The sequence below is a fragment of the Sminthopsis crassicaudata genome, chromosome 3, assembly GCF_048593235.1.
Source record: "Sminthopsis crassicaudata isolate SCR6 chromosome 3, ASM4859323v1, whole genome shotgun sequence".
In the NCBI taxonomy this organism is placed as follows: domain Eukaryota; kingdom Metazoa; phylum Chordata; class Mammalia; order Dasyuromorphia; family Dasyuridae; genus Sminthopsis; species Sminthopsis crassicaudata.
Window position 1 is genome coordinate 492,337,407 of NC_133619.1, and position 15,741 is coordinate 492,353,147.

General features: G+C 34.5%; 1 protein-coding gene across 4 annotated transcripts in view; it reads left to right on the forward strand.

Annotated features, from left to right (window-relative positions):
- OPCML (opioid binding protein/cell adhesion molecule like) overlaps positions 1 to 15,741 on the forward strand; it is a 1,489,737-nt gene that overhangs the window by 1,348,573 nt on the left and 125,423 nt on the right. The window lies entirely within an intron of this gene.

Genomic DNA, 15,741 nt, shown 5'->3' on the forward strand with positions numbered 1-15,741 from the left:
TTGTGGGCTGCCTGACTAAAGAGATGATCTCTAAGCTCTTTTCAGGATTGAAATCCTATTATCCTTAAGGGTCCTTTATTGACCTAGCTGTGTAACTCTAATCACCTAACTGGCTATAATTTGGGATATAGAAGAGAAAGAAAGATTCTTTAAGATATAGAAATATCTGCTTTAGCCAAGAGAGAAGGTTTTCCAGTGCATCTTAAAAGGGACATGAAATTGCTGTTTTAAAAACATCCAGGAATGAACATTAGTCTGTTCTTTAGTAAATAAACAAATAGGGAGACTCAGTGCTATTCAGTGCTATTGAAAAACAATCTTATTCTTTTTTCCATCTCCACATTTAACTAAAATATTTCTCTGCTTGAAAATTCTGGGCAAGTTCTATTGTAGGTATAATCCCAAATATGATCGATTTATAAATCAGATCCATTTTATTTGTTCACTTGCTAATGTAGGTTCTCCTTAGAGAGCTCAAATATTTAACTTGTTACTTACGATTCCTTCATGAAAAGAGCCACATCTAAATTCTCCACAGTGTAAAACTTCAGACAGCACTGTGATTTTAAGAAAGCATCTGTTGGGTGAGAATGATCATCCCCAATATTTCTTTCTCACCACAGATTCACAGCACTGTTTGGAAGCTCCTGTAGGCTTGCCTTTTGGGTAGTATGGAATAAATCAAGAGAATTCCAAACTCAAGGGCCCTCTTCACCTGTCACCATTTTTTCTTGCTCTTGCATCTGAACATCTGATATAAGAAAAAAAGAAAAAGAAAAAAAAAGAAAACAGCTCTCAGCGATACTGAATTTAACATGATTGGTCAATGAACTTGCTGAGTTTGAAAATATTTTGCCTGAGACTGAAGTTCAAGAGAAAAAAATTGGTTTGCAATAGAATAGAAACAGATACAAAATGTTTTAATCATGAAATTATAATTTAATTCATTTTAATTCAACAAGTATTTATTAAACACCTATTATGTTCCAGATACCTTACAAAATACTGGGGAGAGGAGAAACAAAACATATAGTAATCCCTGCCCTCAAGAAACTTATACTTTTTAAAAAAAAAATTTGCTTTATAATTAATAAAATACATTTTTTCTCCTTTCATCTACTCCTCCCCATTATTGAAAAAAAGAGGAAGGAAAGAAAAAAAAGGAAGAAAAGAAAAAAAGGAAAGAAAATCCTTGTAAAAATTTGTACAATAAAATTATTATTCCTATTTTGGCCTTGTTCAGAAGTTATATAACTTATTTTGTCCCTTTAGTCCATTCCCTCTCAGTCTAGAAGTGTGTTTCAGAAACATAGAATTTTAAGAAATGAAAGGAAATTTTTAACAATCTCTTATGTTCATGACCATAAGAACAACTGATGATAATGGAATGCTTTCCCAAGTACATTTCACATAACAGACTCATGAAGTAGGTAGTGCTACTATTATTAATAATAGATGTAAAACAGAGAACTAAGGTTCAGGGAGCTTTGGGGACCTGTTGGTGGTCATGAAAAAACTAAGTGTAAATGAAACCATAGGAAAAGAATTCTAGGGCTGTCCTTAGAGGTCTTTCTTATCTAATCCCTTTTCTTAGAGATGAAGTAAATGAGGACAGAAGAGGTTAATTGAATTGCCCAAGAATATACAAGTAGTAAGTGGGATTTCATCTAAGGTCGACAACTCCAAATCCAGTGCTCTTTCTGTTGAACCATTTTTTTTTCCTTTTAAAACTAGAGGTCCAAAACTGTATGACACTGAGTAAGTCATCTAGTTTCCTTGAGCCTGGGTTTCCTTATCTATAAAATGACAGGACTGAACTAAAGTCTTTCAAGCTTTAAATCTATAAATTCCAGGGTTCTTGTGCATAAGTCCCAGTGCTTCCCACCTGAGCTAAAAATAATGGCATATCGCTTTCTGTGGAGTTTATTAGCAAAACAGGTGTAACCTGAATGAAAGGAATCAGTGTATTAAACTCGGCCATTGGACTTTAAGAACTGGCTGCTACCTCAAGCCTATGAGATTTTTCATCTGGGCCTTTGTTCAAAGTCCTTACACTTTATTACTTGAAGGATTTGTGATTTTGGAAGTCTGTAATCCTGTGACCCTTCCCACTGCTAATCTCTCAGTGATTACTATACATCTCTATGCACTATTATGACTCATTATTGAGAGATGCTATATGCCCTGAAATCCCCCCCCCCCAAATCATCAGTTTGCTTGTTACCTTCTCTGAACTCATGATGACTGAGACATGCATGTGGGCCACCTCTGAACCGTCCTGGAAGCCTTTCCAATATGGTAGGAACTGACATAACATATCTCCTACTGTAAAGCCTTTAAAAACTCTAGGACAGCCTTAATTCATAAGAAAACATGAGAGTGATACTTGAATGGAAGAACCTCAAAATAGAGACATCTAAAGCAGAAAGAGAGGCTGGAAGCAAGAGGTTTATGGCAGAGAAAATTTTGATATTTGGAAAGTTGTGCAGTTAGTATTGCTGGAATTTCATGATCATCACAATCAGGAACAAGCCTGGCACTGGAAAGAACTTTAGGTTCTCTTTCAGTTCAAAAGAAGAAAAGCCAGTATGGAGCTGTATGAGGAATGAACATGTTCAATGCTGAAAAAGCCCAAAGGGAGTCTTTCTACACAAAAACTCATTCTCTGATTTTGTATGGTCTTTTTCTTTAGCCCAAGCTGCCATGCTTTCTCAGACTAACAACTGACATGAAAGGCTCAACCCAGAAGCAGGGAGGGAGAAGGATGTATATCTCATTGTGTCCCCAGGGCCAGCAGTCTCTTGAGGTCCTTGTTGTCAGTGATGTCTCTGCTTCTGGCAAGTTAGGTTTGTGTAAGGAATTTCTATAATATAAGATCCTCATCTTCAGCATTTGGGGTGGGAGTGGGAAAGAAACTGGGGCATGTGGGAAGCAACTGAGGAAATGACAATTTTTGCAATCTTAGAGTAAGGATATTTAGTTCATTTACCTGCTAAATATGACTTTTGGCAAGTGATTTCATGGCTCGGGGCCCACATTCTCTTTAATATAAAGGCAAAGAAACAGATTTAGTTTTGGTGTTAGGAAAAATGAAAAAATTCCTAATAACTAAAGTTGTGTAAACATAGAATAAGGACAGCTAGGTAATTTAGTAGATTGAGAGTGACAGGCTGAGAGTCAGGAAGGTTTCTTTTAATGAGTTCAAATCTAGTTTCAGACAACTACTAGCTAGCTATGTGACATTGGGAAGTCACTTAATTCTGTTTACCTCAGGTTCCTCATCTGTAAAATGAGATGGAAAAGGAAAGGGCAACCTTTTTAGTGTCTTTGCCAAGAAAAACCCAAATGGGGTTATGAAGCATTGATCATAACTGAAACAGCTAAACAATAAAAAACAAATAGAGAATGAACTACATCTGTAAGTGATGGCTTAAGATGGATAATCACTAACCTGATATATTATAGTACATATGCTGTCCTTTTGGATATGTGTCCAACTGAGATAGCCATGAAGATCTCTTTCAATTATTAAATTCTTTGATTCTCTAGGTATGTATTAGATAATCTATAGAGTTCTATAAAGTGTCTTTCAAGTTTAACATTATAATTCTGAAAGCCAAGAATTGCTTATATAACATTATACACTAAATGATCACTCAGATTCCATTTGAAAACTTTTAGTCACTTTAAAGTAAGTTCCTTGAGGAAAGAACAATTTAATTTTTTTCTCTTGTTTGCTAGTGCTTTGTATAATGCCTGTCATATTTCAAACTTTTTTTTTGAATTGAAATTAATCATGCAACACTGCCTCACAAAGTGTACTGCTCCATTTTCAATGAAGTTTTTTGCAGTTTCTTCCTAATAAAGATCCAAAATGTTTAACTTCCATCCCTTGTTCCTAATTCAGTCTTCTGAAACTTCACAGTTTAAGACTAATTCATTTTCTACATGTTAGGTCTCCAAATACACTCATAGATAACTATCAAGTCCTGGATGCATCAGATTTATCCTGAAGGGAAGACGTAAGCTCCATTCTTTGGGCCAATCCTGTAGATAATTTTTATCAGTAATTTGTTTGAACAACAACCCTCAAGATTAAATAATCATTCCCTTCAAGCTTTCCTTATTGGTTATGGTTTCTAGGCCCTTCAATAGCCATCATGGGATCATAGATGTGGGACTGAACGACATCATAGAAGCCACCTATTTTAGAAAAAGTGAAAGATATTTTGAAGAATGAAATAATGGAATGATCAGATCTTTTAGGGGTAGTGTATGATCCCAGATTTCTTGATTGCAAAAAGTCAGTGCTCTTTCTACGGTAATACACTAAAATTCCTTTAAGAACAATGCAGAAGATTGTGAAACTCTTCTACCAAGTAATACCCAGATGTGGTTTTAGTACTTTTCATGCAATTTGATCAGTGCAACTGAGCTACTACTTCTTCATTCTAGACACTATATGTCTGTGAATGAATTCCAAAATCATTTATTTTGTCACATATTATTTTATGGGTTTCCAATTAGCTTTCATTTTTTAAAAATGTAATTTGTGTTTATGTGTTGGGGTTCAGGTTTTTTGTAGAAATTTGCCAGAACAAATATGATTTCCTACTTGTCCAGTTAGTTTTTGTTTTTCCTTAAGTTAATCACTTTATATTCCCATTAAATTTAAGATTTTTTAAATTGGATCCATTATCCCATTTTATTAAGGAATAATTTAATCTATAACTGCTTATCTAACAAAATAGCCATTCCTACCGACTATGTGTCATCTACAGATTTAAGAAGCCTATTCTCTATGTGTTCAAACAAATTACTGATAAAAATTATCTACAGGATTGGCCCAAAGAATGGAGCTTAGGTCTTCCCTTCAGGATAAATCTGATGCATCCATCCAGCTGCTTCTTTGGATATGATTTTTCAAACAAGTACACATTTGAGCAACATTTAACTAGTTTATTCACAATGATTTTGAGAGAAACTTTTGACATTTTTTAAAATCTATGTAAAATATGCCAGCTACATTCCCTTGATCCACCTATCTAATAATCCTGTCAAAAAATAGAATGTGTTTAGTTGATCATATTTTGTTCTGTGTGAACTTATATCATTGTTTAAATGTTGTCAGATTTTGTTATTTGCTAGTATATAATTTCTGAATTCCATTTATTTCTTCTTTTTTTGGAAGTTTAGATACCAGTTACCTATTTCTTGACTTCTGATGCCTTTTTCTGTTTTGTATGATTTCCCAAGATGATCATCATTGATAGCATAGTCACAACCACCCATTCTCTAATTGCCTTGTATCACAATTCTTGTGAGACTGAAGAATTGGACTCAGTTAAAGCACCTTGATGCTCTCTTCTAGTTGCTTCAACTCTCATTGACTTTTATTTGATCTTAACTTCAATAATTGGATGGATCTCATCTCTTTGACATTCTCTCTGCCAATGTAGAATGTAGTCTATCTACATTTTCTAATCCTGTGCAATTATTTTCCATAATTTTTTTCAGAATTTCCTCCAAATATAGTATGTATAATGCATTTTTGAAGCCTTCTTTCAAGTTCTTAAACACCTTTTGGACACTAGAAAAAAACTTAGTTTTTCTATGTTATCCCATGCATTTCTACATGAATGGCCAACTATTTTTCCAAGGACACATTCTCTTAATGACATTTAAATGACACATCTTCTGTGCATTATCTTTGGCAACATTCACTATGTATCTCAGTGTCCACTGTGTTTTCATCTGTTTATGATTTTCCATTATGTATAGCATCATTAGGAAATTTTTGATGCTTTTTAAAAGATGGACTTGGAGGGGGAAGAAGAAGAGATCATAGAATTATAATACAATTTTAAAATATTCCCTCTTCCTCTTTTTAATTTTTAGGTCTAGCTCAGTTCATCTTCAGTATCTAACCTATTAGGATGCACATGTAACTCAATGAGTTGAACATCAATTTATGATCTGTGCAATAGTCTAGCTTCATACATTGTTTTTCCTGTAGGAATTCACTATTTTGTGAGAATAGATCTAATTGAATAGACTATACAGTGCTGTCTACACTGTTTCCTCAGAAACTTGGGATAAAGAATCTTATCACCTAATATAAATGAATTTGATTCAGAACTTCAATAAGATAGAGGAATGCCTTTTGCCTTTAGTGAGTGTAGCTCTCATTTTTAAATAATTGTTTTGATATCATATTCAGGAGGACACTAAACTAAGATACTTCTATGATTATATTTATCACAGAATCATAATATACACACGAAAGATACTTCATTAAAAGCAAACCTTCAAAGCTATATTTTATGCTAACTATTCAAATGCTTTTTTTTATAATGGAGAGACACAAATATATAAGAAATAATCTCAGATTTTATAATATTCTTTTCTAAGAATTGTATGAATAAAAATAAATTTCATCATATAATAACCAATCACCTGCAAAAGCTTATGTATCTTTTCTTCATAAATTACAGATTTGATGTGGGCCTGAGTCACTTTCCAGAATATTTTATAAAGACAATAAAGAAAAAATGTGGATTAATATTTGGCTTAATTTTTTTGATTGCAGATTTAGATTCAGAAGAATATTAGATTGGATTCAGTACTCTTAATATTTTAAATGAGGAAAACAAGAACAAGGGACTTTAAGTAACTGCCCAGTATCACACAGATGGTAAGAAGAAGAATTAAGATTTTAGTTTGCCTATTTTTGCTTTTGTAGGACTGGGAGTAGGGCCAGGAGATGGTATGATACAATCTGTGACCCATTTCATTCTTTTAGAGTTTTCCTCTTTTTGAAATATTTTGCAAATAGATCCCCAAGTATTTTTAAAACTCTCACCTCCGCACAGATTTCTCCTGAGTTTGGTCCATTCCAACAGCTTTTTCCCAATTTCCTTTTGTGTTCCATTTCCTTTTCACTGCGAAAGACCCAAATAAAATTAATTTCTGAGTAATGGCATTAACAATTAGGGGAACCAGGAATTGTTTCCTGTGGAAGGTGGTACTTTAACTGAGTCTTGAAAGATACTAAGGATCCTAAGAGGCATGAATTAGAATGGAGTATACTTTAGGGATTGGGGATAGCCTGTACTAAAGGTACCAAAGTGGGAAATTAATGTTATGTAAGGACAACTATATATAGGTCCATATGACTGTGAATCAGAATAAGAGGAAATGATTCTGAAAATACGTTAGAACCAAATTGTTATAGGTTTTAAATGATAAACAGAGCATTTCATAACTTTTAGACACAGTAAAAGAGTTGTATTCTTTTTGTCAGGATAGTGATATATAGGCAAACATGGTTTTTTAGCCTAACAATTTGGTAACTTTGTGAGGATTAAATTTTAGAAAGGAGAGTTTGAAGGCAAGTAAATGAATTTTAAGGTCACCGCAGTAGTAGATAACAAATGAAGAACTTAAAAATAGACTGGTAGCCATGTTATTGAAAGGAAACAGATGTAAGAGATATCAACAAGCCTTGGCAACTGATTGACTAGAGTCTTTCGTCATTCTTCTCTAATATATATTCCAAATAAACATGTGCTCTGTCAGTATTTCCTTTGGCTGCTGTATATTTTCATTTGGTAAGGAGATCACCACTGTCTAAATTGTGAATTCCTTGACCTACTTGTTTTAATGAATAAACAAATTAGTGAAAAAAAATAATTTTAAGCAAATACTATGTGCAAGGTATTCTACATAAATTCATACAAATACAATGTAGTCCTTATGCTTAAGAATTTTTATTATAACACATATATAGAAGTGGTGGCTAGGGAAGGCACTATTGACCTGAATGGTCTTAGGAATAGTAAGTTGATTCACATCATTTCCAGAAGTAATGGTATTACTACTTTGTTAATTGTTCATAGAGCAGGGACTCTTGGAAATCAAGGGAGAAGGAAATGGAAAATAGACAAATAGAAATATGGTAGAAATGGAATAAATATGGATAAATCTGGAGCCAGATAGATATGATGGGCTCAACTAAAACATCTGGGCCCCTCTGAAGATGTTTCAGAGATAAGGAATTACCTTTCCATGAATTGGGACCATGGATTCTCAATGCTGTGTGTTGATATTGATGGTCCAGGTGGGAAGAAATACAGAAGTGCTGTAGGCAGGTGGCAAGATGGCCTAGACAGATAACTGGATAAGAAGTGAAGGTGCTGTGGTATCTGGGACCATCTAGATATTTTGAGCTAACTAAACTTGGACTCATTTACATGAGTTTAACTTCTCTAAGAAATGCTGCAAATAAGAATTAATGTTGACTTGTATCCATCTTCTAATTTTCCAAGGAAAAAAAGTAATAATAATAGGGAGTATTTTATAGCATTTTAGGCTTTGCAAAGTACTTTTCATATTATCTCATTTGATCATCACAGCTCAATTATAGGTGATAAAATTATCCCCACCATTACAAATAAGAAGACTGAGACTATATTAAGTAATTTGATAAGGGTCACACAGCTAGTAGGCATCTGAGTCTGTATTTGGATTTAGATATTCCTGACTCTAAGCCTAGTGTTTGTTTTTTTTCCAAATCAAAAATATTAACAATAGTAAAAGCAATGCTTACTCAAATGAATTGAATAAAATAATTAAGAAGATTGGAGAGGACACATTCAGCCTGAGAGATTTAAGGAAGGCATGATTAATTCTAAACAAAAGGTCATAGATTAATATTAGACATATAATAGCCTTCCCTTTTCTTCCAACATTTTAAATTATAAAACTGAAATTAATACAATCTAGAATTTATCAGACATCTGCTTTTATTATAATGAGATTTTATCAGCTGATAAAATCACTAGTACATCTTTGTCCATGTTATCATTTTTGTTAGGAAGACATCATTCACATCCTGCTTATAATTGAGCTTTTTTTATTATATTTTTCCTTAATAGTGTAAAACAGTCATCTTTGTTAGTTCAATTTTACCTCAGAACTGGGCAAGTCACTTAACCCTGTTTGCCTCAATTTCCTTATCTATAAAAAGCACTGGATAATGAAATGGTGAAGAGTTCCAGTATTTTGCCAGGAAAATCCCATAGTGTCATGAAGACTCAGACACAATTGAAAAACTACTGAAAAACAAACATATACTGAACAAAAAACATTTGACAGATGATGTTACTATGCTATTAGTTCTTTGAATCTCATATTTTGAAGAAACTTTAAAATGTATCTAGTCTATCCTCTGATTCATGAATCTTCACTATAACATTCCTAATACATGAACACTGAGCCTTTGAACGTCTTCAGTGGTGTGAAGAACTCTATCAAAGAAGAAAGCTCATTTCATTTTCACATGCTTTTCATAAGAACTCCATTATTCAAACTGAAATCCATTCTTTAATGAATTTTATCTATTGACCTTAGTTCTTGTCATTAGAACTATATAAAATCTTTTTTAAAGCACTTTACAGATGTGACACAGAAAATTAGCACTGGAGTCTATATGAGTCAGCAATGTAATGTTCAGGTAATAAAGCTAATTCAATCTTGGACCACTTTAAGAAGGGCACAGCTTCCCACTGTGTTCTGCTGTCATAACACCTTATATAGTTGTATTCTATTCACTTCTGTACATCATGAATTAAGAAGCACAATAATAAACTGGATATTGTTCATAGAAGGACAACCCAGTATGATAAAGGCCTTTGGGTTTATGTCATTTAAAGATAAAAATTGTGTAGTCAATAGAACTAGACATGTTTTGCTTGGAATAGAGAAAATTCAGAGGGGATATGATAGCTATTTACAGGTCTGCCATAAGGATGAGAGACTACTCTTATTCTGTTTGACTCCAGAGAGATAACCAAGAGGATGGGTGGATGACCACTGAGATCACTTTGATACAATTAAAAAATTCTGAATCAGAAAGTCTTGGAATCCACCTCAGATGCACACTAGTAACTGGGGCCATGAGTATAAGTCATTAACTACTCAGTACCCCTGTTCAAATCCTTAAGTTGTAGATCGGTTGATAATCTGCATTTGTGAAGAAAGCTTCCATTATGGGATTTCTGCCTATAGAAAAAAACACAGATTTTAATATATATATATATATATGTATATATATTATTATTATTATATTTAGTCTCTCTGATAGAACCTCATGTCTTAATGACAGTCAGATTACACACACTAAGTTCTTTCTCCTCTGAGATTAGTTTCCCCAGTTGAGTCTTTACATGCTGTTTTATCCTTTTTTTTCTTCTTCAGGAGTATACACCTCCAATGCTTCTTCAACTTTAAGACTTCAAAAATTGGCTTAAAAATTCTACAATCTGAAAAAAAAATCACAGAACATTCATAAGGTTCTTACACTTAACAGAGAAAAAGAGTGAAATAAAATGTGGGAAAATAACCTGCTCTCCACTAAAATATAACCAGAAGAAGCATAATTACTATTTAAAAGGTGGTGGGAACCTGAACCATTGTCCAGGTCACTATGTCCCTCAATTCAAAAAACTGCCCCTGTAATTATCAGTGTTATGTTATGATATATGTATTGATGTTATGTGAATTAAGATAGATACACCCTTAAAGTTTTTTTTTTTTTTCTATCATGTTTCCATGTCTTACATCTCCTTAACAGTGTGCTTAGTTTACTTTCTTGTGTTAAAATATCAGGTTCATTTTGTTATCCATGTTCTGTGGGTTGCCATAAAACACCATAGGTTGCAGGTAACATTATTAATTCTCTTCCATGCTGTTTCTTTGAATTACTATACATGTTTGCTTCTTTGTTCTTTTTTCTATATCATACCTGAACTTCTCCATTTTGAGGTGGTAGTTGATGGTAGTGGTGGTAAACAGTAATAAACAGGAAGTGGCTAGGGTTCTCCAATGCAGATCAGTAACTCAATCAGAACTTATAAGGGTCCTCAGGTTTTTGAGAGGTTATTAGTCATGCACAAGTTTACAGTTTCATCTGAGTATTTTCCTTCTTCCCCCTCCCCACATCAAATATCAATTCAAACATCTTTTGTTTTCCTTCTTTTTGTGGTGAAATTCCTAGAGAAGTCCATCTACAATATGCCTTCACTTTTTTTTCTCTTTCTCTCTCCTTAACTTTCCATATCTGAATGCCAATATCATCATTCAGCCAAATTGCTCTCTCCAGAGTTATTAGCAATCTCTAAACTGCCAAATCAAATGGCCTTTTCTCAGGGATCCATCTTGACTTCTCTGTAGCCTTTGACATTGCCAATCACTGTCTCCTTTTGATACTCTCCTCTCTAAATTTTTATGACTCCACTCTCTTCTGATTCTTCTTTTGCCTATCTGACTTGTCCTCAATATTTTTTTTGTCAGATCTTCATCCAACTCATGCTTACTGTGAGTAGGGCAACTGGTGACAGTGCACAATGTGCTGGATCTAAAGACCTGGAATTCAAATCCTGCCCCACTTAGCTTCTAGTTGCCTCAGTTTCTTCAATTGTAAAATGGGAGTAAGAATTGTACCTACCTTAAATTCATATGAGATGATATTTGTAAAACCACTTAGCACAATGCCTGGAATATAGTAGGCCCTAGGCATCTTCCTTCCTTCCCTTTCTGCCTTTTCCATAGATATCTTATAGGCACTATGCTAGGTCTTCTGTTTTCTTTTTCTTCTACATTATTTTACTTGGTAATCTCTTAGCTCTCAAGAATTCAATTATAAATGCTGTGCTGATGATTCTTTCATCCATTTATCCAGCCTTAACCTCTGTGTTGACCTCCAGTCTCTCATCTCCAAATGCCTTGTTAAACAATTCAAACCAGATATTCCATAGATATCTTAAACTCAATAAATCCAAAAATGAACTCATCATTATGCCCCTAAACCTTTGAGTCTTCCTAACTTCCATATAGTTAAGGGTACCACCATCTTCCTGGCAATGTAGGCTTACAACCTTTTTCTACTCCTTACGCTTTCTTTTTCTTCTTATAGTCTTCTATAACAACTTTGTATAAACATATATACATATATACATACATATGTATATATGTTTATACAAAGTTGTTTTTTTGTTGCCTCTTTAGACTGTTCATTGAGAACAAGAACTGTCTTTTGTCTTTCTTTGTACCACAGTCCTTAACACAGTCCTGATACATAATAGGCATTAAACAAATAGTTACTATTTACCACCAAACAAATGATTGACAAGACCCTCTCACTCTGGTATTATTAGCCAGCTCCTTGCAGCATGTTGGCATAATATCAAAATGACTCCAAAAGGAGAAAGTCTAGTCATGTCTCCCTCTTCAAAACTCATCCTCATGAGGCTTTCCTACCTGGTTCAATAATTCTGAACATGTCCTCATTTAGGGATATGGTTTCCATTATATTAATTTTTAATTACTAATACAGGCATAAATATATTGCATTCTAAAAGAAGATTTGTAAATGGCTACTCTGGAAATCTGAGTCCATTGCTTTTCCCCCAAAATCTTCTCCTTCCTATGACTTCACTCTTTTGTTAGTGTCCCTGCCATTTATCCACTTTCCCTTATTAAAAGCTTCAGTGCTATCTTTTACTCTTCTCTCTCCTTTGCCTGTCATTTCAAATCATATGCCAAGTCCTATTGATTCCATCTCTACAATATCTCTCAAATATATTTCCTCCTCTATTCCCCCTGTGACTATGTTAGGACAGTCACTCAATAATACCACTCTCCCCCCCAACACCCACTCACCCACCCACTGGACTTTCACAAGTGCTTTCTTCAAGAACTTTTCCCTCATCAATTCCCTCCTTCCTTGACACCATCCTTCATTTTGTTGCTACACTTTTGTTTGTGCATACTTTAAGCCATTGTACTCCACTAATCAAAAATCTTTCAATGATTTTCTATTTTTGGGGGGGAAGGGTCATGTGATTTTATATCTGTTTTTCAAGATCCTCCAGAATCTGGGAATATTTCCAGTATTATAATGCTGAGGATGATTGGGCAGAATCTGCCAGGTATTTGAGGGCAAAAATAGGAGAGGATAACACTGTTCCTGGAGAGGGGGCAAAAGAGGGTTGAGATGGGTGTAGTACTGATCCAAGAGAGAAAACCAAATAAATTCTACACTTGAGTTTCTAACAGTGTCGCCTCAAGTTTTAAGTTCACTAGACCTGTAAATCAGATGGGCAAAATGGGAGCAATAAGAAAGGATCAGCTGCATCTGTTCCATATACTAGAAAAGATGAGAAAGAGTTTTTGGAAGGGCAGAAAGACCAAAGAGGGAAATGTTAGGCACCTGCAGGATGATTCTGCTTACATGACTCCCACACCAAGATAGCATTCTCTTTTGGAATGAATTACCAGTTGCATCTTTTCTTTTATTGGAAAATCCAGGGTTGTCATAGGACCAAATCCTTTTTTTTTTTTTTCACACAGCTCTCCTTAACTCATTTGTATATCAACCAAATTACGAGTCTTCCTCACTAAAAATTATCCCACACATATTCTGTCACCTCTGTTACTTTGCTCATGCTATTCCTTCTTCCTGGAATTTCTCCACATAAATACATACAGAAAGAGAGAGAGAAAAGTGGGGAAAAAAGAGAGAGAAAAGTGAAAGAGAGAGAGAGAGAGAGAGAGAGAGAGAGAGAGAGAGAGAGAGAGAGAGAGAGAGAGAGAGAGAGAGAGAGAGAGAGAGAGAGAGAGAGAGAGAGAGAATAAATTCTAGTATATCTTTTAAATCCCAGTACAAAGATTCCTTTTTCAGTGAGCTTTCAGGATCCTCACCTCACTCTAGTTCTCCAATTGGTAATGAACCTAATGAACTAATTAGCTCTTTCCTTTTCAAAGGATCATAGATTCAGGGGTCAAGTCCAACTCCCCTCATTTTATACATAAAAAACTGAGAACTAGAAATATTAAGTAATTTGCAGAAGATCATATAAATAATATCAGCATGATTTAGATTCAAAGGCACATCCTGATATATCAAATTGGTTTCTTCCAATACATCATATAGCATTCAACTCTCCTATGTATGATTTTGTATTATAATTATCTCTATATACATCCTATTATATGGTACATGAGGGAAGATAGTCCAGTATGAATTTTCTCCATTTCCTAGGGTAGTGCTCTTCATAAAAGCTGTTTAATAAATATTTGTTGGAATTGAATATATTCAATAATTCTCTAAAATTTACAATGATGTTCTTATAAATTCTATAGTATGTAGCCTTTGTTTATACTATTGTTTCTATTTGTAAAATTGAGTTCAGAATTCCAAATTAGCCTACTAGAAAGGTACTTCTTTTTGTTACATCCCTGACCACAGAAAATGCTTCCCACCCCATATCCCTATTTCATCTCTACCACCTATAAAACAATGGAATTGGGACTACTTTAGTTCTTCCACACTGATTGTGACCATGTAAGAGATTGTCAGCATCTGTGTGATAAAAAGTGAGGAGTATGTGTGGAGAGTTATGTGGTGAGTACCTCTATATAAATTAGTGGAAACAAAGATAGGAAACTGAGACAGAAAATAAGAACTGTGAGGAACATATGGGAAAATACGAAAATACTTTCCAAAGTAGACGAAATGGGGAGCAATGACATAGGGGAATTGGAGGAGTGGTGCTAGAGATGTGTGGGGGGGAAAGGCTCTCCTCTCCTCTTCTCTATAATTCCACCTTAGAACTCAGTCAAAAATTTAGAACTAGATAATCTCAAAAGTTAATTTGTCCAAACTCATCTTTTTATAGATGATGAATAGAATCACAGATAGTTTAAATGATTTAAATAAGGTGATACATAAACTAGTCAGTTTCTGGAATTTAATCCCAGGTTTTATTGACACCAAGTTCAGCAATCCTATCCACTATATCACAATGCCTCTCTTTTCCACCAAATTTTTACCACCACATAGCGCAGAGAAAAATGAAAGGCAGGGGTTAAAGTGGATAGAGGTGGGACGGTGACAAAAATCTGAAATGTTACAGATGAGGAAAGCTGTTGTGACTTCCAGCTAGGTTCAGTGCTTTCCAAAAATAGAAGAAATTTGGGGAAAACTTCATTAATGAGGCAAGACAGAGAGAGAGGTGGGGAGGGTAGGAAGGGAGAGGAAGAAAGAAGAGAAGGAGAGGGAAGACAGGGAGAGGGATAAAATTATGGATGAAGAAACAGACACAAAGAGAGACATTCAAACAGAGACAATCTATCTATATCTATATATTTTGGGGACTGTTTTCCACGTAATTTGTTTTGGGTCCCTTTAAAATTGTAACCTTTTCGAGTCCAGGGATCACATATGAAATTTCCTTAGTATTTGCCTAGAAATCACAATGGAAAGACTTGCATGCAGTGAAACTTGGTACAGGGATGTTCAGTGAATCCTTATTCTTGCCATATTGTGTTACACTGGAGAATTAATAGTAACAAAAAAAAAAGTTTCCCTTGGTACTTTAAAAAATGTGGGTTTGTCTGTCTATTTAAGTCCTTCCTCTAGGAACAGTGATTGAAACCCATCTATACCTTCTCATCATATGTGCTTCTTGTGTATATTTTACCATAAAATCTCCATAAAGGGTCTGCCCAACATATTGGAGGTTTTCCTCTTGTTCTTTTAGTGTTACTGGCATACCAATATGTTATTTCAGCTGTTCATCATCCTTGCTGATTTAATTAGCCTGCCTCTTCTCCACTGATGACAGGCATCAGTAATATTCTTTATGCCTTCAAGTGGCCATCGGCCACATGCTATATACT